Source organism: Balaenoptera acutorostrata, chromosome 3 (genome assembly GCF_949987535.1).
Source record: "Balaenoptera acutorostrata chromosome 3, mBalAcu1.1, whole genome shotgun sequence".
Classification (NCBI taxonomy): domain Eukaryota; kingdom Metazoa; phylum Chordata; class Mammalia; order Artiodactyla; family Balaenopteridae; genus Balaenoptera; species Balaenoptera acutorostrata.
In genome coordinates this window covers 36,415,250-36,425,544 of record NC_080066.1, presented here as the reverse complement: position 1 = coordinate 36,425,544, position 10,295 = coordinate 36,415,250, and positions in this window count along the sequence as shown.

Below are 10,295 nucleotides of genomic sequence, written 5' to 3'. Positions count from 1 at the left end.
TTTTAATTAATTTTTTATTGGAGTATAGTTGATTTACAATATTGTGTTAGTTTCTGCTGTACAGCAAAGTGAGTCAGTTATACATATACATATATCCACTTTTTTAGATTCTATTCCCATATAGGTCATTACAGAGTATTGCAGTCTATTCTTTGTGAATGTCCTTCTAAAGGCCTTAGATGTGATTATACTTGTTCTTAAATTCATTCTCATGAAGAAGTTACCTAGGTACTTGTATTTAGTTAGGGTTCTCCAAAGAAACAGAACCAATAGTGTGTGTGTGTGTGTGTGTGTGTGTGTGTGTGTGTGTATCTGATGGGGTAGGCTGGCAGGCTAGAGACTCAGGGAAGAGTTACAATTTGAGTCCAAAGGCAGCCTGCTGGCAGAATTTCCTCTTTCTCAGGGGAGGTCAGTCCTTGTTCTATAAGGCTTTCAACTGATTGAATGAGGTCCATCCACATTATGAGTGGTAATCTGCTTTACTCAAAGTCCACCAGTTTAAATGTTAATCTCATTCAAAATACACCTTCATGGAAACATTCAGAATAATGTTTGACTAAATATTTGAATACTGTGGCCCAGCCAAGTTGACACAAAATTAACCATGACAGTACTATACCAATATTTTCTGAATGGGTGGTGTCAAGAAAACAAATGGGTAAACAGAAATGCAGAAATTATCTTCAGACATGTAAAATAGATTTCATCAGCAAACCATACTTTAGAGAAGCCCAAAGTTTCTGAGGTAAACAACTATCCTCTTTAATAAAGGCTAAACCAGAATGCAGTATTTCATTCATTCAAGGAGAAAGCAAAGAAAATTAGAGGTGATGAATGAATAACTGTACCCCCAGCTTTGGGAAGACCAAAATTTCTTCCAGGCTATCAAAGAAAGAAGGTAATTTGCATCAGCTAGTGATGAAAAGAAAGCATCACTATCTCTCACACAGACCACACCATATGCCCCAGGTACTATCTGTGTTCATTTCCCCCCTTTCCCAACTTCCCTTTGGTTAAGGGCTCCCTCCCTTTGGGGCCCAGTTCTGTTCATATCCTGCATCAAAACTCCCCTCTAGGATTTAGACTCCTCTCAAAGGCTATAGCATTTGGTATCTGTACTAGGCATTTTATTTATTGTTTATCTTACATATCCATCCTTTTCCTGACGCACAAGACTGCAAGTTTCTCAAGCACCCATGTCTTATTTCTGGAGTCCAGCACACAGCGTGGGCAGTTAATGAGCTGATAACATCTATTAAGAATGACACTATGGACTTTTTCTTAACATTGTATTTACATGGTACTGTAAAAGTGTAATATCTTTATATAAAATTTCAGGGTTAAATGGTGACTTGAGTAAAGGCAACCTACTTCTATCTCAATCCCAACAGAAATGAACAAGGGAATAAAAAAACTAAAAAATGTCCTATTTCTTTCCTATAGAAGAGGGCAGTCGCATGACAGAAAATTAATTTCTGGAAGTCACAGTGAGCTGGAACATGATCAAGAAGAATGCCAAGTATTAATTTATAATTCCCCTCCCAAGAAGGCAGTTGAACTTGTGGATTTTTAAATCTAACAATTCCTAGTTTTTTGGGTTTTTTTACGACGGGCGGGAACACTGAGAGTGGGCAATAGGACAGATAGGCAACACTCAACTCAGTATCTTCTTGTCTATAAATATCAGTGGCATTTGAGGGCCTGGTTCATGGCACAGAATCTTTACCAGACATAGAGAAAAAACTATGTAGAGACCTTGGCCCACAGCCCTGGCTTCCTCCCTTTTCTCTTTGAGAGGCTTGATCACTGAACTGTAACAAGTTCTTTACCTTAAGATAAAGGCAGAATGCCATCAGCACCTGAGTCATGCATGGAGTGATCTAAGAAGAATGTTGGGGGCAAACACAAGGCATGGATGACACTCTTAGCATTCAAATCTGATTAAATGAACGAGCACATAAAGGAGAACTATTCCGTGACTTGAAAGGAAGCTTGCCAAGTTCTCATGAGTCAGAAGAGCACGTGTTCACAGGAGGAATTTTATTTTGGGTTCTCAAAATTCAAGAGAACTTCAAGGTATCCCTGGATGATGGTGGCCACCTAAATTTATATCTTTCCATGCTTCCTCCAAAAACTGTACAGATTGACAAGAAAAACAAGTGAAACCACCACTAACCTGTGCCTTTGGCATACTAGAAGACAGAGAACACTACACACTTCAAATTCATTTAATACATGTAACTTTAGCTCTAAGACTAAAACAAAAGTGGGGGGCAAGAGTGGAAGAATAATATGTCTTGGGGATGATAGAATAAGTTCATGGATTGTTGTATGGGCAACAGGTGGGAGTTACTGGATACTTTTCATAACTGGCAAACCCAATATATAAAAATATATAAAATAAAAAATATATTTATTATAAAATAAAAAAATGTAAAAATATATATTAAAAATAAAAAGTAAGGTTATTGTAAAATGTCTAAATATAAGGGTAACAACTAAACAAATATTCTGTGACTTGGCAAACCTCTCTAAATATCAAAAGAAAATTTAAAAATTAGAACAAAGAAAATACATCCAATAGAGAAAGAAATACAATAAAGATACATGTATAGTAATTATGACATAAAATAATAAGGCAGAATTGAGGCCAAACATATATGTCATATCAATAAAAGTGAGTGGACTGAACTCACCTAATAAAAGAAAAGGATTTTTAAGTTGGCTCATAAAACTGATAGGTATACAAGAGACACTGAAAAGTCATTCAGAAGGGTTAAAAATAAAGAAATAGGCAAAATATACCAGGTAAATGGAAAGGAAAAGAAAGCTGGAGTTGTAATCCTGATATCAGTCAAAGCAGTATTTAAGTCAAAAAGCGTTACGTATAACAAATAAAGATGCTAAAACCTATGACTCACAATTAAGCTACAACAATTATAGATAGGTATGCACCAAATAATGCAGCAACCACCTATAACTATACTGTAGTTGCAAGGAGACACAGATAGGAAAACACTAATAGTAGGAGGCTTTAACATACCACTACAAGTACAAGACAGGTCAGATGGTCAAAATAAGCAAGAATAATGAAGACAAACTATGTAATCAATAAGGTAGACTTTATGCATATATAAAACTTTCACACCCTGATTATAGGAATTACACCTTCTCAAGCACACACAGATCATTAGCAAAAATGGATCATGTATAAAGTCATAAAGGAAATATTAAATTCCATAAAGTAGAAAATTACTAATAATACTTTCTGATAACATAGAATAAAACTAGAAATTAATAGCAAAGTATTTTTAAAGGTCCACCTAGAAATTAAAGAATCTCCTATTGGGTCTAATTTTTCCAATGTTTATGGAACATCTACAAAAATTAATTGTATATTGGGCTACACAGAAAACCTCAATTAATTCCTCAAAGCTGAAAATGTACAGGTCACACTACATCTTATCATGATGCAATAAAATCAGAAAGTAATAACCTAAGATTAAACAAAGAAATAATCTCGTAAAACTTGGAAATGAAAACAAAACAATTTTATTATATCTCGGATCAAAGAAGAAATAAAAGTTAAAATTATACTACTTAAAAAATAATAACATTATATTTTAAAACCTCCATAAGAGTTAAATTCTTAGCACCAAATTCTTACACTAGAGTGAGAATAAATGAATTGAGCATTCAACTTATGAAAACAGAAAATAAACACAAGAAAAGCAGAAGTAAGGAATTAATAAGGATAAAAGTAGTATATTAGTAAGTAGAAAAATGAACTAGTGTTACTGATAAACAAATTGAAGGAAAAAAAATAACACAGATTTCTAGACAGATTGATCAAGAAAGGCGAAAGAAAATGTTTCTTTTAAATTACATGTTTAAATTACCCGAATTGGAAAATTACTTTTAAAATTGGCAAAGTAAAGGCATTTTTTTTTCCTCCTCCTCCTACTCCCCACCTCAAAGCTCAACAGAACCAACCATCAAAAAAGAATGTGATCTAGGCTCTGCAATAGGCATAAGACATTCTTTGATGTGAAAGAGAGCCAGGAGGAGGCAGGCACTTTGTGGATTCCATTTTCTGGAAGGTTGGCTGGGGAGGGGTCTGGCCTTGGGTGCAGTGTGGCGGAATTTCAGGGCATCCAGACCCAGTGACCGAGGTCCCAGCTGGCATAGGGTCTTCACTGTAGAAGAAGAAAGGTCTTTGCTGGGTGAATCACACTGTGTGGCTAGACAAGCAATGCTCCTGGCTGTGTAGCCTCCAAACCTGACTTGCTGTCTGGCTCCCCTAAAGGTTTTGTGAGCCACTTAATGTCCTTTGATAAATTCCTTTTCTGGTTACAATAGCTTGAGTGAGTTGTGTAGTTAATGACCAAGAACCCTCCTGATCTGAGGAAGGTCAGAGACCTGAAAGTTCATTGCTAGGGGCAGTCTTCTCCAAACATTTTTGATTGTAATCCACTATCAGAATAAAATAGATGCACCCCAACACATAACCCTGTAATTTATATACAAATATTGGTATGTTCATGAATTATATAAATGATAAAACAGATTGAAGGAGAAAATTTAAACTGATGAGATTTTAATGGACTAAACAATATTTAAAGCCAGATCATTTTAATTTGATTTATTAACAGCACATCTTTACTCATATAAGAATCCACACCTCAAATACTTTTTTTTGGATAAAATTTGTCTTTTTTTTCCGTAGATCTGATTAGATTGTTGTAGTTTTTACTCTGTAACGTGGCTCATGAAGAGTTCATCTCTAATAGTAAAAGAGGTGTTATGTCTGCCATTTTGATCTTAGTGTTTTGTTTGTGCTTGCTTTAGTATGGTCTTCATGCTGTGGACAATGAATGTCTCCTGCCATATCAGCAAACAAAGGATGCAGGCACTGCAACCACCCCCAACAGTGCACCCTGAGGGGATTCAGGATGGAGAAAAACAGGATACTGGCCCCAGATAGCTGAGGTGCATATCAAAGGAATGATTTCAATGAGCCCAGATTCTTGCATCTTCCCATACATAGAAAAATGCTAAATCGAGTAACTTGAGATGTCCAGTTTTTCTTTAATTAACAGTAATCTTCTGATGTTCTGACTACCTGGTTTTGGTTGTAAAAACTCCTGTATATCCTGGGCTCCTCTCTTACCTCTTCAGAGTGATCTGAAAGGCTGCCTCCTGGGCTTGAGTCCTCAGCAAGTCCACTGAATAAAACATAATTCTCAACTTTTAGGTTGTGCAGTTTTCCACTCCATAACACCATAGTTTTTTGTTTGTTTGTTTTGTTTTGTCTTGTTTTTGTTTTGGCAGGAATTTCTGTAAACTTCTTGTTTACTTTGTGTTGGCTAGGTTTTACAATTAGATAGTATAGTTGCTAATCCTCTAAACTGGGCACACATAAACTGCGTTACTCTGCAACACAGAGAGGGAAGGAAGGAGTGTGAGAGCCACTGTCAACTTCTCTATGTGTTTAGCTTCCAGTCTTCCGAATATGTACCACATGTCCACCTGACACACGAGCCAAACAAGGGTGCTCTTGTTTGGCTGTATATTCAAGGTCAGTAAAGATGAACTTCTTTGTTTTGTCAAGATAAAAATAAGATCAACTTATTTGAAGAAATAAGGAGAGACTCCTTTCTTTCTTTCTTTTTTTTTAAAACATTCAGTTCTTTTGGGAATTATTTATTTATTTATTTATGGCTGTGTTGGGTCTTCGTTTCTGTGCGAGGGCTGTCTCTAGTTGCGGCAAGTGGGGGCCACTCTTCATCGCGGCCTCTCTTGTTGCGGAGCACAGGCTCCAGACGCGCAGGCTCAGTAACTGTGGCTCACAGGCCTAGTTGCTCCGCGGCATGTGGGATCTTCCCAGACCAGGGCTCGAACCCATGTCCCCTGCATTGGCAGGCAGATTCTCAACCACTGCGCCATCAGGGAAGCCCGAGACTCCTTTCTTTAAATATGAAGCTCCATATTTTTTTCCTTCAGCCCATTTGATCATCTTGTGCACCCCCTTGGGAGTGACTCGGCCACCTGGGAGACTCTGGATGGCAGCAGTGAGATCCAGAAGCAGGTGTCAATCATGAAAGAAGCAGGACACTTCCTGTACAGGCCAGGTGGACACTGGAAAGGCAGGGGAAATGGAGCTGAAGGAGAAGTGACACTGGAAGGCCAAATTTGTTGCTGGTGACCTAGTTTGTATGGCTTCTGAGAAGAGGCAGTAATCTCCAGACCATAGCACAGGGAGTAGTGACTCAACCTCTGAGCCAACCACCCAGTTGAAAAATGGAATATGAAAGGAGACTTAGTCCCAGGACAAAGGAAAGATGTGGAAACCACTGTTTGTTTGTTTATTTGGCTGTGCCACGCAGCATATGAGATCTTAGTTCCCCAACCAGGGATTGAACCTGCGCCCCCTGAAGTGGAAGCGTGGAGTCTTAACCACTGGACTGCCAGGGAAGTCCCCACTGGGTTTCTTTAAATTGAAGTATAGTTGATTTACGTTGTGTTAGTTTCAGGTGTACAGCAAAGTGATTCAGTTATATATATACAACTGAATATATATATTCTATTTATTTATAATATATATATTCTTTTTCAGATTCTTTTCCATTATAGGTTATTACAAGATATTGAATATAGTTCCCTGTGCTATACAGTAGGTCCTCACTTATCTATTTTATATATAGTAGTGTGTATCTGTTAATTGTTAATTAATTGTTAATTGTTAATTGTATCTGTTAATTTGTTAATCCCAAATTCCTAATTTATCCCTCCTCCACCCATTTTCCCTTTGGTATTCATTAGTTTGTTTTCTATGTCTGTGAGTCTGTTTCTGAAACCACTGTTACTTGGCTAACTCAGTAGACAGTTCCAAACTCTTTCTTTGTTGCCACCTCCACTACAGAGGAAAGGAAAACGAAATCTTTGCTTTCCCTGCTTCCCTGGCTGCTAAATATGGCCATGTGACATGGTTCTGGTCAATGATACGGAAGTAGAATCTGCTAGGGCCTTCTGGGAAAACTTCTGCTTTTCTTGATAATACAGAAAAACCTATTTAGTGCCACTCCTCTATCCCTTCCTCCTACCTTCAGTTCAGGTTGGTGACTGGAGTCAGAGAAGCCTCATTGTTCCTCGACAATGAGGGAAAAGTCAAGAGAATTGCAGAGATGGTGGCCCTGGCCAGGTTGGGCCACTACACAAATCCCAGCAGTTACTTATGCCTAGATTTCTTGTTATTTGAAATAAATTCTGTCTGACACTAATTTTTTGAATTTTCTGTTGTATGCTTCAAAGCATTCCTAAGTGTTACAAGACACCTCCTTATAGACTAAAATGATAGAGCATTTCTCTCCATTTCCTCCCTCCCTCTACTCAGCCTCACTCATCCCCACTCTATTCTTCAGCAAGTAACCAGCCCCACTGAAAGGTGAAAAATCATCAGAAATAATCTTGCATAAGTTCTGTGCATGGAAACAGCAAAAGCAAAGGAGGAAAGGAACGTAGGCAGTTGAAAACCATACATCCCAAGAAGAATTACTCCTTTGGAATATGGAGCTCTTAGAAATATATAAATATAAATATAATATCTAAGAGAATATAAATATAATAGCCAAAATAAATATTACTTAGATAAAAAGAAAAGTAAATAATTAAACAAACACGACTTTTCTTTTAACAAAAGAAAGGAAAAAGATGGACGGATGATGGCAGGGTGGGATTTTTAAACTTTTGTCTTCTGTGTTTTCATCCACCTCCCCTCAGCCCCCCATGAGTTTGTATTACTTTTGCATTCAGAAAAATCCCGATATTTAAGAAAAGATTCCACTTTACTATATCCTCAAGTCTCTTCTCTGGTGGCTTGGATTTTAGGTCAGAGAGACTCCTTTCTTTAACAAAAGCCAAGCTGTTCTGATTATGTTAGGATGACTATTATCAAAAAGCCAAAAGAGGAGGAGGAACCAAGATGGCAGAGTAGAAGGAGGTGCTTTCACTCCCCCTTGCGAGAACACCAGAATCACAACTAGCTGCTGGACAATCATCGACAGGAAGACACTGGAAATCACCAAAAAAGATACCCCACATCCAAAGACAAAGGAGAAGCCACAATGAGAAGGTAGGAGGGGTGCAATCACAGTAAAATCAAATCCCATAACTGCTGGGTGGGTGACTCACAGACCGGAGAACACTTATACCACGGAAGTCCATCCACTGGAGTGAAGGTTCTGAGCCCCACATCAGGCTTCCCAACCTGGGGGTCTGGCAATGGGAGGAGGAATTCCTAGAGAATCAGACTTTGAAGCTTAGTGGGAATTGATTGCAGGACTTCAACAGGACTGGGGGAAACAGAGACTCCACTCTTGGAGGGCACACACAAAGTAGTGTGCGCATTGGGACCCAGGGGAAGGAGCAGTGACCCCAGGGGAGACTGAACCAGACCTACCTGTTAGTGTTGGAGGGTCTCCTGCAGAGGCGGGGGGCAGGCTGTGGCTCACCGTGGGGACAAGGACACTGACAGCAGAAGTTCTGGGAAGTACTCCTTGGCATGAGCCCTCCCAGAGTCTGTCATTAGCCCCACCAAAGAGCCCAGGTAGGCTCCAGTGTTGGGTTGCCTCAGGCAAAACAACCAAAAGGGAGGGAACCCAGCCCCACCCATCAACAGTCAAGTGGATTAAAGTTTTACTGAGCTCTGCCCACCAGAGCAACAGTCAGCTCTACCCACCACCAGTCCCTCCCATCAGGAAACTTACACAAGCCTCTTAGATAGCCTCATCCACCAGAGGGCAGACAGCAGAAGCAAGAAGAACTACAATCCTGCAGCCTGTGGAACAAAAACCACATTCACAGAAAGATAGACAAGATGAAAAGGCAGAGGGCTATGTACCACATGAAGGAACAAGATAAAACCCCAGAAAAACAACTAAATGAAGTGGAGATAGGCAACCTTCCAGAAAAAGAATTCAGAATAATGATAGTGAAGATGATCCAGGACCTCAGAAAAAGAATGGAGGCAAAGATCGAGAAGATGCAAGAAATGTTTAACAAAGACCTAGAAGAATTAAAGAACAAACAAACAGAGATGAACAATACAATAACTGAAATGAAAACTACACTAGAAGGAATCAATAGCAGAATAACTGGGGCAGAAGAACGGATAAGTGACCTGGAAGACAGAATGGTGAAATTCACTTCTGTGGAACAGACTAAAGAAAAAAGAATGAAAAGAAATGAAGACGGCCTAAGAGACCTATGGGACAACATTAAACGCAACAACATTCGCATTATAGGGGTCCCAGAAGGAGAAGAGAGAGAGAAAGGACCAGAGAAAATATTTGAAGAGATTATAGTCAAAAACTTCCCTAACATGGGAAAGGAAATAGCCACCCAAGTCCAGGAAGCGCAGAGGGTCCCATACAGGATAAACCCAAGGAGAAACACGCCGAGACACATAGTAATCAAATTGGCAAAAATTAAAGACAAAGAAAAATTATTGAAAGCAGCAAGGGAAAAACGAAAAATAGCATACAAGGGAACTCCCATAAGGTTAACAGCTGATTTCTCAGCAGAAACTCTACAAGCCAGAAGGGAGTGGCATGATATACTTAAAGTGATGAAAGCGAAGAACTTACAACCAAGATTACTCTACCCGGCAAGGATCTCATTCAGATTTGATGGAGAAATCAAAAGCTTTACAGACAAGCAAAAGCTAAGAGAATTCAGCACCACCAAACCAGCTCTACAACAAATGCTAAAGGAACTTCTCTAAGTGGGAAACACAAGAGAAGAAAAGGATCTACAAAAACAAACCCATAACAATTAAGAAAATGGTAATAGGAACATACGTATCGATAATTACCTTAAACGTGAATGGATTAAATGCTCCAACCAAAAAACACAGGCTTGCTGAATGGATACAAAAACAAGACCCATATATATGCTGTCTATAAGAGACCCACTTCAGACCTAGGGACACATACAGACTGAAAGTGAGGGGAAGGAAAAAGATATTCCATGCAAATGGAAATCAAAAGAAAGCTGGAGTAGCTATACTCATATCAGATAAAATAGACTTTAAAATAAAGAATGGTACAAGAGACAAGGAAGGACACTACATAATGATCAAGGGATCAATCCAAGAAGAAGATAAAACAATTATAAATATATATGCACCCAACATAGGAGCACCTCAATACATAAGGCAACTGCTAACAGCTAAAAAAGAGGAAATCGACAGTAACACAATAATAGTGGGGGACTTTAACACCTCACTTACACCAATG